Here is a 12,381-nt window from a genome sequence, read left to right on the forward strand (position 1 = left end):
GATAAATGACACGTCATGGAAGTGCTTTCGTCAAGGATAACCGACACGTGGCATCCACCATAACGGGTCGCCGTTAAGCTATCGGGTCCGGTTTTGGATTCGATAACCCGTTAACCGCCCGAACCAATGGGGATTTTCCACGTGTAAAATTCTCATTCGACGGCAAATCCACGTGTCGGCCCAACGTTCGGACAGTTGTCGTCTAGCGAATGGACGGGACACGCCTATGATACGTCGACACGTGTCTCGGCCCAACAGTGTGCCATTCAGGTTAAAAGGTCGGGCCTGTCAAAATAAGCGGGCCAGCCCATTAGCGGCTTACTTGAGTCAGGCTCATTCACAAGCACGGCCCATACAAGTTACACAGAATCGGCTCATGAAAGGTCCACTTTAGATTTGACAATTTCTAGCCCATCGTCAGTTTCAGCCCGTTAACGTCCCGCTATGTCTTTGGGCCCAATTACGGCCTGAGCTTCTTTTGGCCTGTTAGCAGCCCATCATCAGTTCTAGCCCATTAACGGCCGGGAACGTCTTTTGGCCTTTTCTTGGCACATTCTGCAGTTGGGCCAATTCTAGCCCGTTGTGACTTTAGGTCTCCTCTACCCATTTAGTTAATGGGTTAATTCCTAGCCCATTTTGTCTTTCAGCCTGTTAATAGCCCGCACAACAGTTGGGCCTTTGACTTTGGGTCCATTAGGGGCCCATGTTCCACAGGGCAAAATTTCAGCCCGACGCGACTTTCGACCTGTTAAAAGCCTAGTTTGCAAATTGGGCCTTCTCTCACCCATAACACTTTCGGCCTCTTACTGGCTCATAAAGTAAAAGGTGAGACAAAATTAACATTTATTTCGGCCTGCTAGAGGCCCGCAGGCCGTTTCCATTTATATGGCCCTATCGAGCTTTCGGACTGTTAACGGCCTGCTAAGAGCCGTTGTTACGGTGGGCCACATATTGGGGATCCACTCAATATTATTTTGACCAGCCCAATTAAGGAACACTTTAACTATGCATGTTTGTCGCTTGTATGGCTTACAGGAAATGTTTGGGCGTGTTGGCCCCCGTTTCTACGATATAGCATATTCAAAGAATTATCCTACTCTATAGTATCGCCTCTAAAAGACATACACTATACAATAAAAAGACAAAGGCATAGAAACGTAGAATAATCCTACACTATACAATAAAGAAGTTACAGCCGATTATACCTACATGGCACTATACTTCGGCACCAGTGATAATAAAGCATACACAAACAGCAAATTACATGCACTGGGCAAATAAAGCTCATACATCATGGACACGCACCAACAGAACTTACCATTTGAGCTATAATCTCATTAAAAAATAGGATTGACCGGATTCAGCTGGCACAAATTTCAGTCCGCAAAATCTTCGATTCCTTCATGGTTACCTGAGTGTCTCGTTTCATTTGTTTGACTCCTGCATCTAATACCTGCAAGTCCAGTCTCAACTTGTTGATTGCATATTGAGAATCATGTACATGTTGTCTTGCCACATCTAGTTCATGCTCGAGAGCATCAACACATTCCAATTCTAATCCATAATCATTTGGTAACAGCCATGCCGCACTACTCATAGATCTTTATGTTGATGTCACTTCATCCTGAAATGTTTCTGTAAGTACACATGACTAGGCAAAAATATAGTTAAAACAGTGAAGCGAGCAAGACAGACTATTTTGTACATGGCAAAACAGAACTAACAATAATGTTACACGTCATGAAGTATAAGCAGGTGATATTTTAAAAATTATAAAAATGATAGTCTGTGCAGCCCGCATACAAAAATCTCTCTTAGCTCACCAGAGGAGCATGATGTTGGGGCCAAATCCAAAACACAGACATATTACAAATTTAGACAGCACGTTGCGTATAAGTAAGCAACAAGTTGGTCATTCTGTAGCTCAATTAAAGTCATAGGGAGCATAATGAACAACAGAGGGATTCATACAAATCTACTACATCAAGCAAAACTATGCAATCATTAGCCTAGTATAAACTAGATTGTGAGCCTTATGCAATAATAGTTGGTTAATAGACTTCAAAGCTTCAGCACACTTCGCCAGAGTAATTAAATGGTAAGGCCTTTAATTATGTCAACTAATAGTTATACAAGTACCCAACATCAGGCATCATTGTTTGGCATTTCATTAACTGAGGACAAATAAAGCAATTGAAGAGAGCAATTTAACTATGCCTGAAACAAACAAGCAATTGAACAATTGAGTTGGTAGCATGCATACATGCACGCCTCAATAAGATCCATGGCCTAGTTACATTTACTATATAAAGGAACAAGTAATGTAATATTGTTTGCCCCCTATGAAGTATCTCGACTAGTATGTAATCAATATCCTAGTAATGATAGGGAGGCTAATGATGTGAATATGCGTTTGGTTATGACATTTATTACATCGATAACTCTACCATGGCAGGAAGCAGTTTTGCACTGTTCACTACTATAAGATGTTTTAGATATTTAAAAATAGACCACATCCGTAATGAGTGAATGGACACATTAAAATGTGTTTACATACATCTGATTTACAAAAAAGTTAGAACATCATATAGTAGTGAGTGGAGGGGGTTTTAATCAATGGCCCAATGACTGGGTCACAGGTGAAGAACCCTACGCAAGCACAATGTCAAACAAATAGGATGTCCTGGTAATTGTAATACAATGACTTACCTTAACTGGTTGAACAGGCTCAACGCTGCTCCTCCTTCTCGTGCAAGCCTCCTTCCTGACATCTTGTACTTGGAAATCCTCAATCGTATCTTCATTGCACCCCCTTTCAAGGTGACACAAACTAGTTACTCGTCTCCTTAGAATATAAATATGCATACTTTCCAGTCTGTGAACGACACAAAAGGATGAGATTATAAAAAAACAACACCACATAATGAAACATGCCACATCTCTTGCACACAATGAAATGAGCATTTACTATGTGTGCACTATGTAAAAACTAGGCATACCTTCAAACTGGATCTCCAGGTACTCTCGGAGAGCCTACTTTAGTCTACAGCCAAACCTTTATGTCACCTGTGAGTTAGACAAGCCCCCACTACAACAACCCTTAGTGTTTAAATCATTGACAAGCTCTGTTAGAGTGTTAGGTCAAGAACAGTAAGTAATCAAAGCAAACAGTCCTAGTATGTCTGGCTGATACAAACAACCAATTGAACAGATGTGTGAGCAAATCTTAAATGTCAAGAAAAGAAGCAAAGAAGGAGGCTTAAAGACCATCACTTGACTGACCAGATTTGAGGGGCATTTAAATAACATGTGCAACGTATGAACTAACATAAACATTGCATATTTCAGATTCTATAATGAAATGCACATGTATTAGGTTATACCATGTATGATGATGCCTAAATGTACACTATAGTAGGCATGAGTGATTCATCAATGCACGCAAAATTGAATTGCAGGTTAAGGGCCAGTTATTTTCTGCCTTTTCAGAACTTATTGTCAAAATAAGCCATAAAAGATGTAAAGAAGTCATTTTTGAGTTACAGGCTTGGGCTTAACTTATTTCGCTTTGGAGGGGGGTGTTTCCGGTAAAAGCTCACTAAAAATTAAAGGGAAGGGAAATAGTGAAATGACTCTGTTGTCAGCCTATATTACACTCAAAATGCCACTGCTCACGCCCGCGTCACACCTGACCCTCAAGTAAAAACAAAAACGCAAGCGTTCATTGCCCTGCCCGCTTGCATCTCCTCTCCCCTTTCCCTCTACCTTGATCCCCTGCCTACAGCGTTAGGGTTCCTCCAGCGAGCCGGCGCCACTGGTCCCATCTGGTCTGGTCCTTGACGATGCTCCGTCCAGCTAGGCTTCATGGCCGGCGGGTAGGGCCAAATCTCCCCGGCTGCTCTGAAAGTGCTAGTTATCGACTAGAGGGGGGCGAATAGGTGATTTTAATGAAAGTCTTCAAAACACGAGGGATTTGAAGACAAACAGTAGAAATGAACCTATTGATATGCAGCGGAGGTAGACTACACTAGACACGCCCTAGTCAAGTAAGCAATAAAGTGAAAGCACGAAGACTATCAACAACTAGGTAGTATGGATTAGGATGGAAGATAGTATGAAGCCAAACAGTAAACAGTCTTCAAGCAGTGACGACACTCAGATCATACAACTAAGCAATGACTTCACGAAGACAAACAATATGTAAAGGGAAGGGAAGGATAGAACCAGTTACTTGGTGAAGACAAGGATTTGGTAGACCAGTTCCAGTTGCTGTGACAACTGTACGTCTGGTTAGGGAGGCTGAGATTTAACTCAGAAGAACGCGTCTTCACCTTATTCCCCTTGAGCTAAGAACACTTAGTCCTTGCCCAATCACTCTGGAAAGTCTTCAAGGTAGACTTCCAAACCTTCACAAACTTCGTTCACTAGCAATCCACAATGGCTCTTGGATGCTCAGAACGTGACGCCTAACAAGCTGGAGGATTCACAATCCTCAAGTGTAACAAGTCTTCAGATCACGCGGACAGAAAGACTTCAATGATGCCTAACACTCTTTGGCTCTGGGTGGTTTGGGCTTTGTCCTTGCAAGGATCTCTCTCTCAAATGCTTCGAAGGTGGGTTGCTCTCAAACGACAAAAGCCGTGCACTAACTCTGAGCATCCACCAATTTATGGTGTAGGGGGTGGGCTATTTATAGCCAGGAGGCAACCCGACCTGATTTTTCCGAAATGACCCCGGGTCACTAATTATCTGACACATGTCCAACGGTCAGATTGCAAACACACACGACAACATTACTTGGGCTACAATTAAACCTAACTCATCCAACTCTGGATAAGATTTGCTCTCATTGTCTTTGCTCGAAGACATAGGATTTGGTTGAGCATATGACTTTGTTCACTTGGACCCCACTTAACAGTACGATGGTTCCTATGACTCAACAAAGAAGAAAAGAAGCAATGAAACAACTATGTCTTCGCACTCCATAGTCTTCATGTGAATGTCTTCTCATATCATAATCTTCACCATGAATATCTTCACAGACCACCATTGTCTTCAATGTCTTCACATATTTTTAGGGGTCATCTCTGGTAGGTAAACCGAATCAATAAGGGAGTACTACCTGTGTTATCCTGTAATTCTCACAAACACATTAGTCCCTCAACCAAGTTTGTCGTCAATACTCCAAAACCAACTACGGGTGGCACTAGATGAACTTACAATCTCCCCCTTTTTGGTGATTGAGGACAAACTTGTTGAAGTTTTCAACAGGGATAAAAGTATGTGAAAGTTAAGGATTAAGGCATTGTCTTCATAAGTAGCAAAAGGCTCCCCCTGTAGATGTGCATATAAGTAGTTTGCTTTTGAATGCAAATGCACATGGCAGGTTTTACTTTATGGAGATCCTTTTCAATTTATGAAGACAATTCATCATCCATATTAAGAGATAACGAAGATAATGACATGCATAATGAAAAATGGACGTCTTCGGAGTGGCTTCATGCGGAATTTATCATCGCATCACAAGGTAGTAGAAAGAGTAACATACGACGATCGAGTTTAAGTGTTACAACTCAAAGAACCAAATTGTTTCAAAAGATGAGAGTTTTAAAGACTTAGCAAAAAATAATGCAACCACCCATAAGGACCCGCTTGAAGACTATCAACTCATAAGCTTCTCCCCCTTTTGTGAGGAATGAACAAAAAGGTTTGAAGAAATAGAGTATCTACTCGTTCCCATCTGGAGTGGATGATGGAGCAGGGTCGACGTTGGAGTTTGGTGGTGCAGACGGGCCTGATGCAGTGTCGAGATGCAGTGCAACCATGGTCGGTGAAGTGGCGTCGTCTTCTTCATCGATGACTCTCGCAACAACTGTTGTAGCCGAAGACGAATGTTCAGAGTCTTCAATAGACGGGGTGCGACGCTAGCTTGCATTTGGTGGAGGCCTGGAATCAAACTTGAAATTCTCTGTGAAGCCATCTTCGCGAAGATCGTCTTCAGGATAGAGCATTGTGAGGCTTGATATGTCTCCAAAGTATCTATAATTTATGAAGCATTCATGCTATTTTATTATCTATTTTGAATGTTTATGGGCTTTATTATACACTTTTATATTATTTTTGGGACTAACCTATTAACCGGAGGCCCAACCCATATTGCTGTTTTCTTGCCTATTTCAGTGTTTCGAAGAAAAGGAATATCAAACGGAGTCCAAACGGAATGAAACCTTCGGAGCGTGATTTTTGGAACGAACGTGATCCAGGAGACTTGGAGTTGAACTCAAGGAAGCTTAGAGGTGGTCACGAGGGTGGGGGGCGCGCCCCCTCTACTTGGCGCGCCCCCTGTCTCGTGGGCCCCTTGAGGCTCCCCCGATCGACTTCTTTTGCCTATATATTCCCATATACCCTAAAAACATCGAAGAGAACAATATATCAGGAGTTTCGCCGCCGCAAGCCTCTGTAGCCACCAAAAACCTCTCGGGAGCCTGTTCCGGCACCCTGCCGGAGGGGGGATCCCTCACTGGTGGCCATCTTCATCATCCCAGCGCTCTCCATGACGAGGAGGGAGTAGTTCACCCTCGGGGCTGAGGGTATGTACCAGTAGCTATGTGTTTGATCTCTCTCTCTCTCGTGTTCTCTCTATGGTACGATCTTGATGTATTGCGAGCTTTGCTATTATAGTTGGATCTTATGATGTTTCTCCCCCCCTCTACTCTCTTGTGATGAGTTGAGTTTTCCTCTTGAAGTTATCTTATCGGATTGAGTCTTTAATGATTTGAGAACACTTGATGTATGTCTTGTCGTGCTTATCTGTGGTGACAATGGGATATCACGTGATCCACTTGATGCATATTTATGTGATCAACTTGCGGGTTCCGCCCATGAACCTATGCATAGGGGTTGGCACACGTTTTCGTCTTGACTCTTTGGTAGAAACTTTGGGGCACTCTTTGAAGTACTTTGTGTTGGTTGAAGAGATGAATCTGAGATTGTGGAATGCATATCGTATAATCACGCCCATGGATACTTGAGGTGACAATGGAGTATCTAGGTGACATTAGGGTTTTGGTTGATTTGTGCCTTAAGGTGTTATTCTAGTATGAACTCTATGATATATTGAACGGAAAGAATAGCTTCACGTTATTTTACTACGGACTCTTGAATAGATTGAGCAGAAAGGATAACTTTGGGGTGGTTTCGTACCCTACCATAATCTCTTCGTTTGTTCTCCGCTGTGTGTGGCTTTGGAGTGACTCTTTGTTGCATGTTGAGGGATAGTTATATGATCCAATTATGTTATTATTGTTGAGAGAACTTGCACTAGTGAAAGTATGAACCTTAGGCCTTGTTTCCAACCATTGCAATACCGTTTACGCTTACTTTTATCATTAGTTACCTTGCTGTTTTTATATTTTCAGATTACAAAAACCTATATCTACCATCCATATTGCACTTGTATCACCATCTCTTCACCGAACTAGTGCACCTATACAATTTACCATTGTATTGGGTGTGTTGGGGACACAAGAGACTCTTTGTTATTTGGTTGCAGGGTTGCTTGAGAGAGACCATCTTCATCCTACGCCTCCCACGGATTGATAAACCTTAGGTCATCCACTTGAGGGAAATTTGCTACTGTCCTACAAACCTCTGCACTTGGAGGCCCAACAACGTCTACAAGAAGAAGGTTGTGTAGTAGACATCAAGCTCTTTTCTGGCGCCGTTGCCAGGAGGTGAGTGCTTGAAGATATACCTTTAGATCTTGCAATCGAATCTTTTTTTCTTGTTTTATCACTAGTTTAGTCTATAAAAGAAAACTACAAAAAATGGAATTGAGTTTTCCTCATATGCTTCATCTTTTTAATATATTTCGTAAGAATGATGGAAAGGAAAATTGTGCTCAAGTGCTAGAAGAAGAATGCATTAGAATTTTTGGTACTAGATCTTTGTATGATGAGCATGATTGCAATGATGTTAGTATGTATTCTTTGAATACCCATGATGCTAATGATACGCAAAGCCACAAGTTAGTATGATCTTTGTATTATGAGCATGATTGCAATGTTGTTAGTATGTATTCTTGGAAGCTATGTTTGATGAATATGATAATTTTTGTCCCCCAAGTTTTGATATGCAAAGTTGTTATGATGAAAGCATGCCTCCTATTTATGATGATTATATTGAAAGTGGGTTTGGAAGAGTGTCAACTTTAGGAAGTAGTGATCCCACTATTTTGGAGGATGTTGAATCTTATTGTGATGAACATGAAAGTGGATTTGGAAGAGTGTCAACTTTATTTAGTGATGATTCCACTATTTCGGAAGAGGTTCCAATTGATTATGATAACAAAGTTGCTATCTATGATGATTATTGTGATGACTTATATGCTATTAGGAATAATGATAACCATGAAACTTGTCATCATGATTTTAGTTTTCAATTGGATTATGCCTCACATGATAATTATTTTGTTGAGTTCGCTCCCACTACTATTCATGAGAAGAAATTTGCCTACGTGGAGAGTAGTAAATTTTCTATGCTTGTAGATCATGAAAAGAATGCTTTATGTGCTGGTTATATTGTTGATATCATTCATGATGCTACTGAAAATTATTATGAGGGAGGAACATATGCTTGTAGGAATTGCAATAATGTCAAGTTTCCTGTCTATGTGCTTAAAATTTTAAAGTTATGCTTGTTTAGCCTTCCTATGCTAGTTGATTATTGTTATCATAAGTTGTTTGATCACAAAATCCCTATGCATAGGAAGTGGGTTAGACTTAAATGTGCTAGTCATATGCTTCATGATGCTCCCATTATGTTTCAATTTTTATCTTTTATGTGAGCATCATTGTCATCATCATGCCTAGCTAGAAAGGCATTAAAGAAAAGTGCTTGTTGGGAGACAACCCAATATTTATCCTTACTGTTTTTTGTGTTCAAATGATTATGCTACTGTAGTAATCATGTTTTATAGATTTTGTTTCAATAAAGTGCCAAGTAAGACCTTTAGGATGGCTTTTGGTGATAGTTGTGTTGATCCTGCTGAAAATCAGAAACTTTTGCATCCAATAAATTAGTTTTGTTAATACACAGAAACGTGCTTCGGATCTGATTCTTTTTGCTATGGATTGTTACACAAATTTTTTAGGTCTTACTAATTTGGTGGGATTTTTGGAGTTCCAGAAGTATACGTTTGATACAGATTACTACAGACTGTTCTGTTTTTGACAGATTCTGTTTTTCGTGTGTTGTTTGCTTATTTTGATGCATCTATGGCTAGTATTAAGTAGTATGAACCATAGATAAGTTGTAATACAGTAGATATTACACCAATATGAATTTAGAATGAGTTCATTATAGTACCTAAGTGTTGGTTTTATTTTCTTATACTAACGGAGCTTACGAGTTTTCTGTTGAGTTTTGTGTTGTGAAGTTTTCAAGTTTTGGGTAAAGATTCGATGGACTATGGAATAAGGAGTGGAAAGAGCCTAAGCTTGGGGATTCCCAAGGCACCCCAAGGTTATATTCAAGGACAACGAAGAGCCTAAGCTTGGGGATGCCCCGGATGGCATCCCCTCTTTCGTCTTCGTTCATCGGTAACTTTACTTGGAGCTATATTTTTATTCACCACATGATATGTGTTTTGCTTGGAGCGTCATTTTATTTTGTTAGTATTTTCTTACTGTTATTTAGAATAATGTTTTGCATCTATATTTTAAATAAAAATGTCAAGGATAGCCTTTACCATGCTTATTTTGCAAGTATACATGTTGCTATTTGAAAATAGAAAGTTTACCGCTGTTGCAAAAATTCCCTAGAAAAGTCAGAGAATGTTATAATGTTGAAACTTTTTGCATATTGAGCTCTGATAAATATTCTACAGCATAATATTTTTCTCATAATTTTTGGAGTTAGGGAAGTATGATGAATCTTGCATTCTTTACAGACTGTACTGTTTTGGCAGATTGCTGTTATGTTTGTATTGTTTGCATATGTTTGCTTGTTTAATGATTCTATTTAAGGATAGGAGTATTAAATATGCAGAGAAATTTAGTATGCAATGTTTAATAATAATTTTAGTGATTTTTTACAGTAGAAAATGATAAGGTTTTTGCATTGGTTTATACTAACTTATCTCACGAGTTCTTGTTGAGTTTGGTGTGGATGAAGTTTTTGAGATTTAGGAAACCGAGACATAAAAAGAATTAAGGAGACACAAAAGCTCAAGCTTGGGGATGCCCAAGGCACCCCAAGGTAATATTTCAAGAATTCTCAAGCATCCAAGCTTGGGGATGCCCCGTTAGGCATCCCACCTTTCTTCTTCAACAATTATCGGTTAGTATCGGTTGAGCCTAAGTTTTTGCTTATTCACATGAGTCGTGCTATCCTTGCAATATCATTTTATTTTGCTATGCTTCCTGTTTGAATGAAATATCAAGATCTGGAATTCTTAAATGAGAGAGAGTCTTCACATAGTTACACAATTATTTAGCTACTCATTGATCTTCACTTATATCTTTTTGGAGTAGTTTGTCATTTACTCGTGTGCTTCACTTATATCCTATGAGTAAATGGTTGAATGAGTTGAATGTCATAAATCTGAAATTATATATGTTTCATTTGCTTATCCCATGGGGAGTAATGACTTCACATCTAAGAAGTAGAGGTTGTAAATTTATTGAAGGTTAGAAAGCATTGTATTGGTCACTTGAACAATTCATGAAAGAATATTTAAGGAAGAGAGATTTCACATATAAATATACTATCCTAGACATCTTTTATAATTGTGAGCACTCATTAAGTATGGCGTGCTAAAGAGTTGATGTTGGACAAGGAAGATAGTGTAATGGGTTATGTTTTCTCACATCTCAGTTAAAGTATATTGTCATGGATCATTCAAACATGTTGAGCTTGCCTTCCCCCCTCATGCTAGCCAAAATTCCTTGCACCAAGTAGAGATACTACTTGTGCTTCTAAATATCCTTAAACCCAGTTTTTGCCATGAGTGTCCACCATACCTACCTATATGCGGTATTTACCTGCCGTTCCAAGTAAATTTGCATGTGCCAAACTCTAAACCTTCAAATAATAATCTGTTTTGTATGCCCGAATCGCTCATGTAGCGACTAGGGGCTATCAGTATCTTCCATGCTAGGTGGGTTATTCTCAAGATGAGTGGACTCCGCTCATCATTCACGAGAAAAATGGCTGGTAACTGGGATGCCCAGTCCCATGATCAAAAGATAAAAATAAAATCAAAAGTAATTGCAAACAAAACTCCCCCAGGACTGTTGTTGCTATGGACGGTACCCTATTGTTTCGGATGGCCGTGGAGTGGTGATTGTTGGTGGAAGGGGAGTAAAAACTTTGCCATTCTGTTTGGGAACCGCCTATAATGTATGTAGTATGGAAGATATTGGGAACTCTTGGTTGTTATGTTGACAATGAGATCATACCTCTCAAAATTATTTATCTCTATTTCAAAATCGAGCTCTGGCACCTCTGCAAATCCCTGCTTCCCTCTGCGAAGGGCCTATCTTTTACTTTATGCAAGAGTCAAGGTGATCTTCACCTTTCCCTTTTTCATTTTATCCTTTGGCAAGCACCTCGTGTTGGAAAGATCCTGATATATATATCCAATTGATGTAAGTTAGCATGAACTATTATTGTGGACATCACCCAAAGGTGAATACATTGGGAGGCGAAATTATAAGCCCCTATCTTTCTTAGTGTCCAATTAAAACTCCATAACCATAAGTATCGCGTGAGTGTTAGCAATTGTAGAAGACTATATGATAGTTGAGTATGTGAAGTTTGCTAAATCAAAGCTCTGACATAGACCCTTCTTGAAAATAAGATGAATTGCAATTGTTTGATGACTGAGAACATAGTTTGCTAGTTTTCAAGAAAGTTTATGGTCTATGCTTTAACATGTGAATAGCTTGTTACTTGATCTTGAGAAGTTTTATGAGATGAACTACTGTTATGACATATAATCATGCTAGAAAAGGTGAATGAAATTATCATTGATCAAACTTGTGCACCTGCTAGCATTCACACTTCATAAATTCTTTCTTTTATCATTTACCTACTCGAGGACGAGCAGGAATTAAGCTTGGGGATGCTGATACGTCTCCAACGTATCTATAATTTATGAAGCATTCATGCTATTTTATTATTTGTTTTGAATGTTTATGGGCTTTATTATACACTTTTATATTATTTTTGGGACTAACCTATTAACCGGAGGCCCAACTCATATTGCTGTTTTCTTGCCTATTTCAGTGTTTCGAAGAAAAGGAATATCAAATGGAGTCCAAACGTGATGAAACCTTCGGCAGCGTGATTTTTGGAACGAACGTGATCCAGGAGACTTGG

The sequence above is a fragment of the Triticum aestivum genome, chromosome 6B, assembly GCF_018294505.1.
Source record: "Triticum aestivum cultivar Chinese Spring chromosome 6B, IWGSC CS RefSeq v2.1, whole genome shotgun sequence".
Classification (NCBI taxonomy): domain Eukaryota; kingdom Viridiplantae; phylum Streptophyta; class Magnoliopsida; order Poales; family Poaceae; genus Triticum; species Triticum aestivum.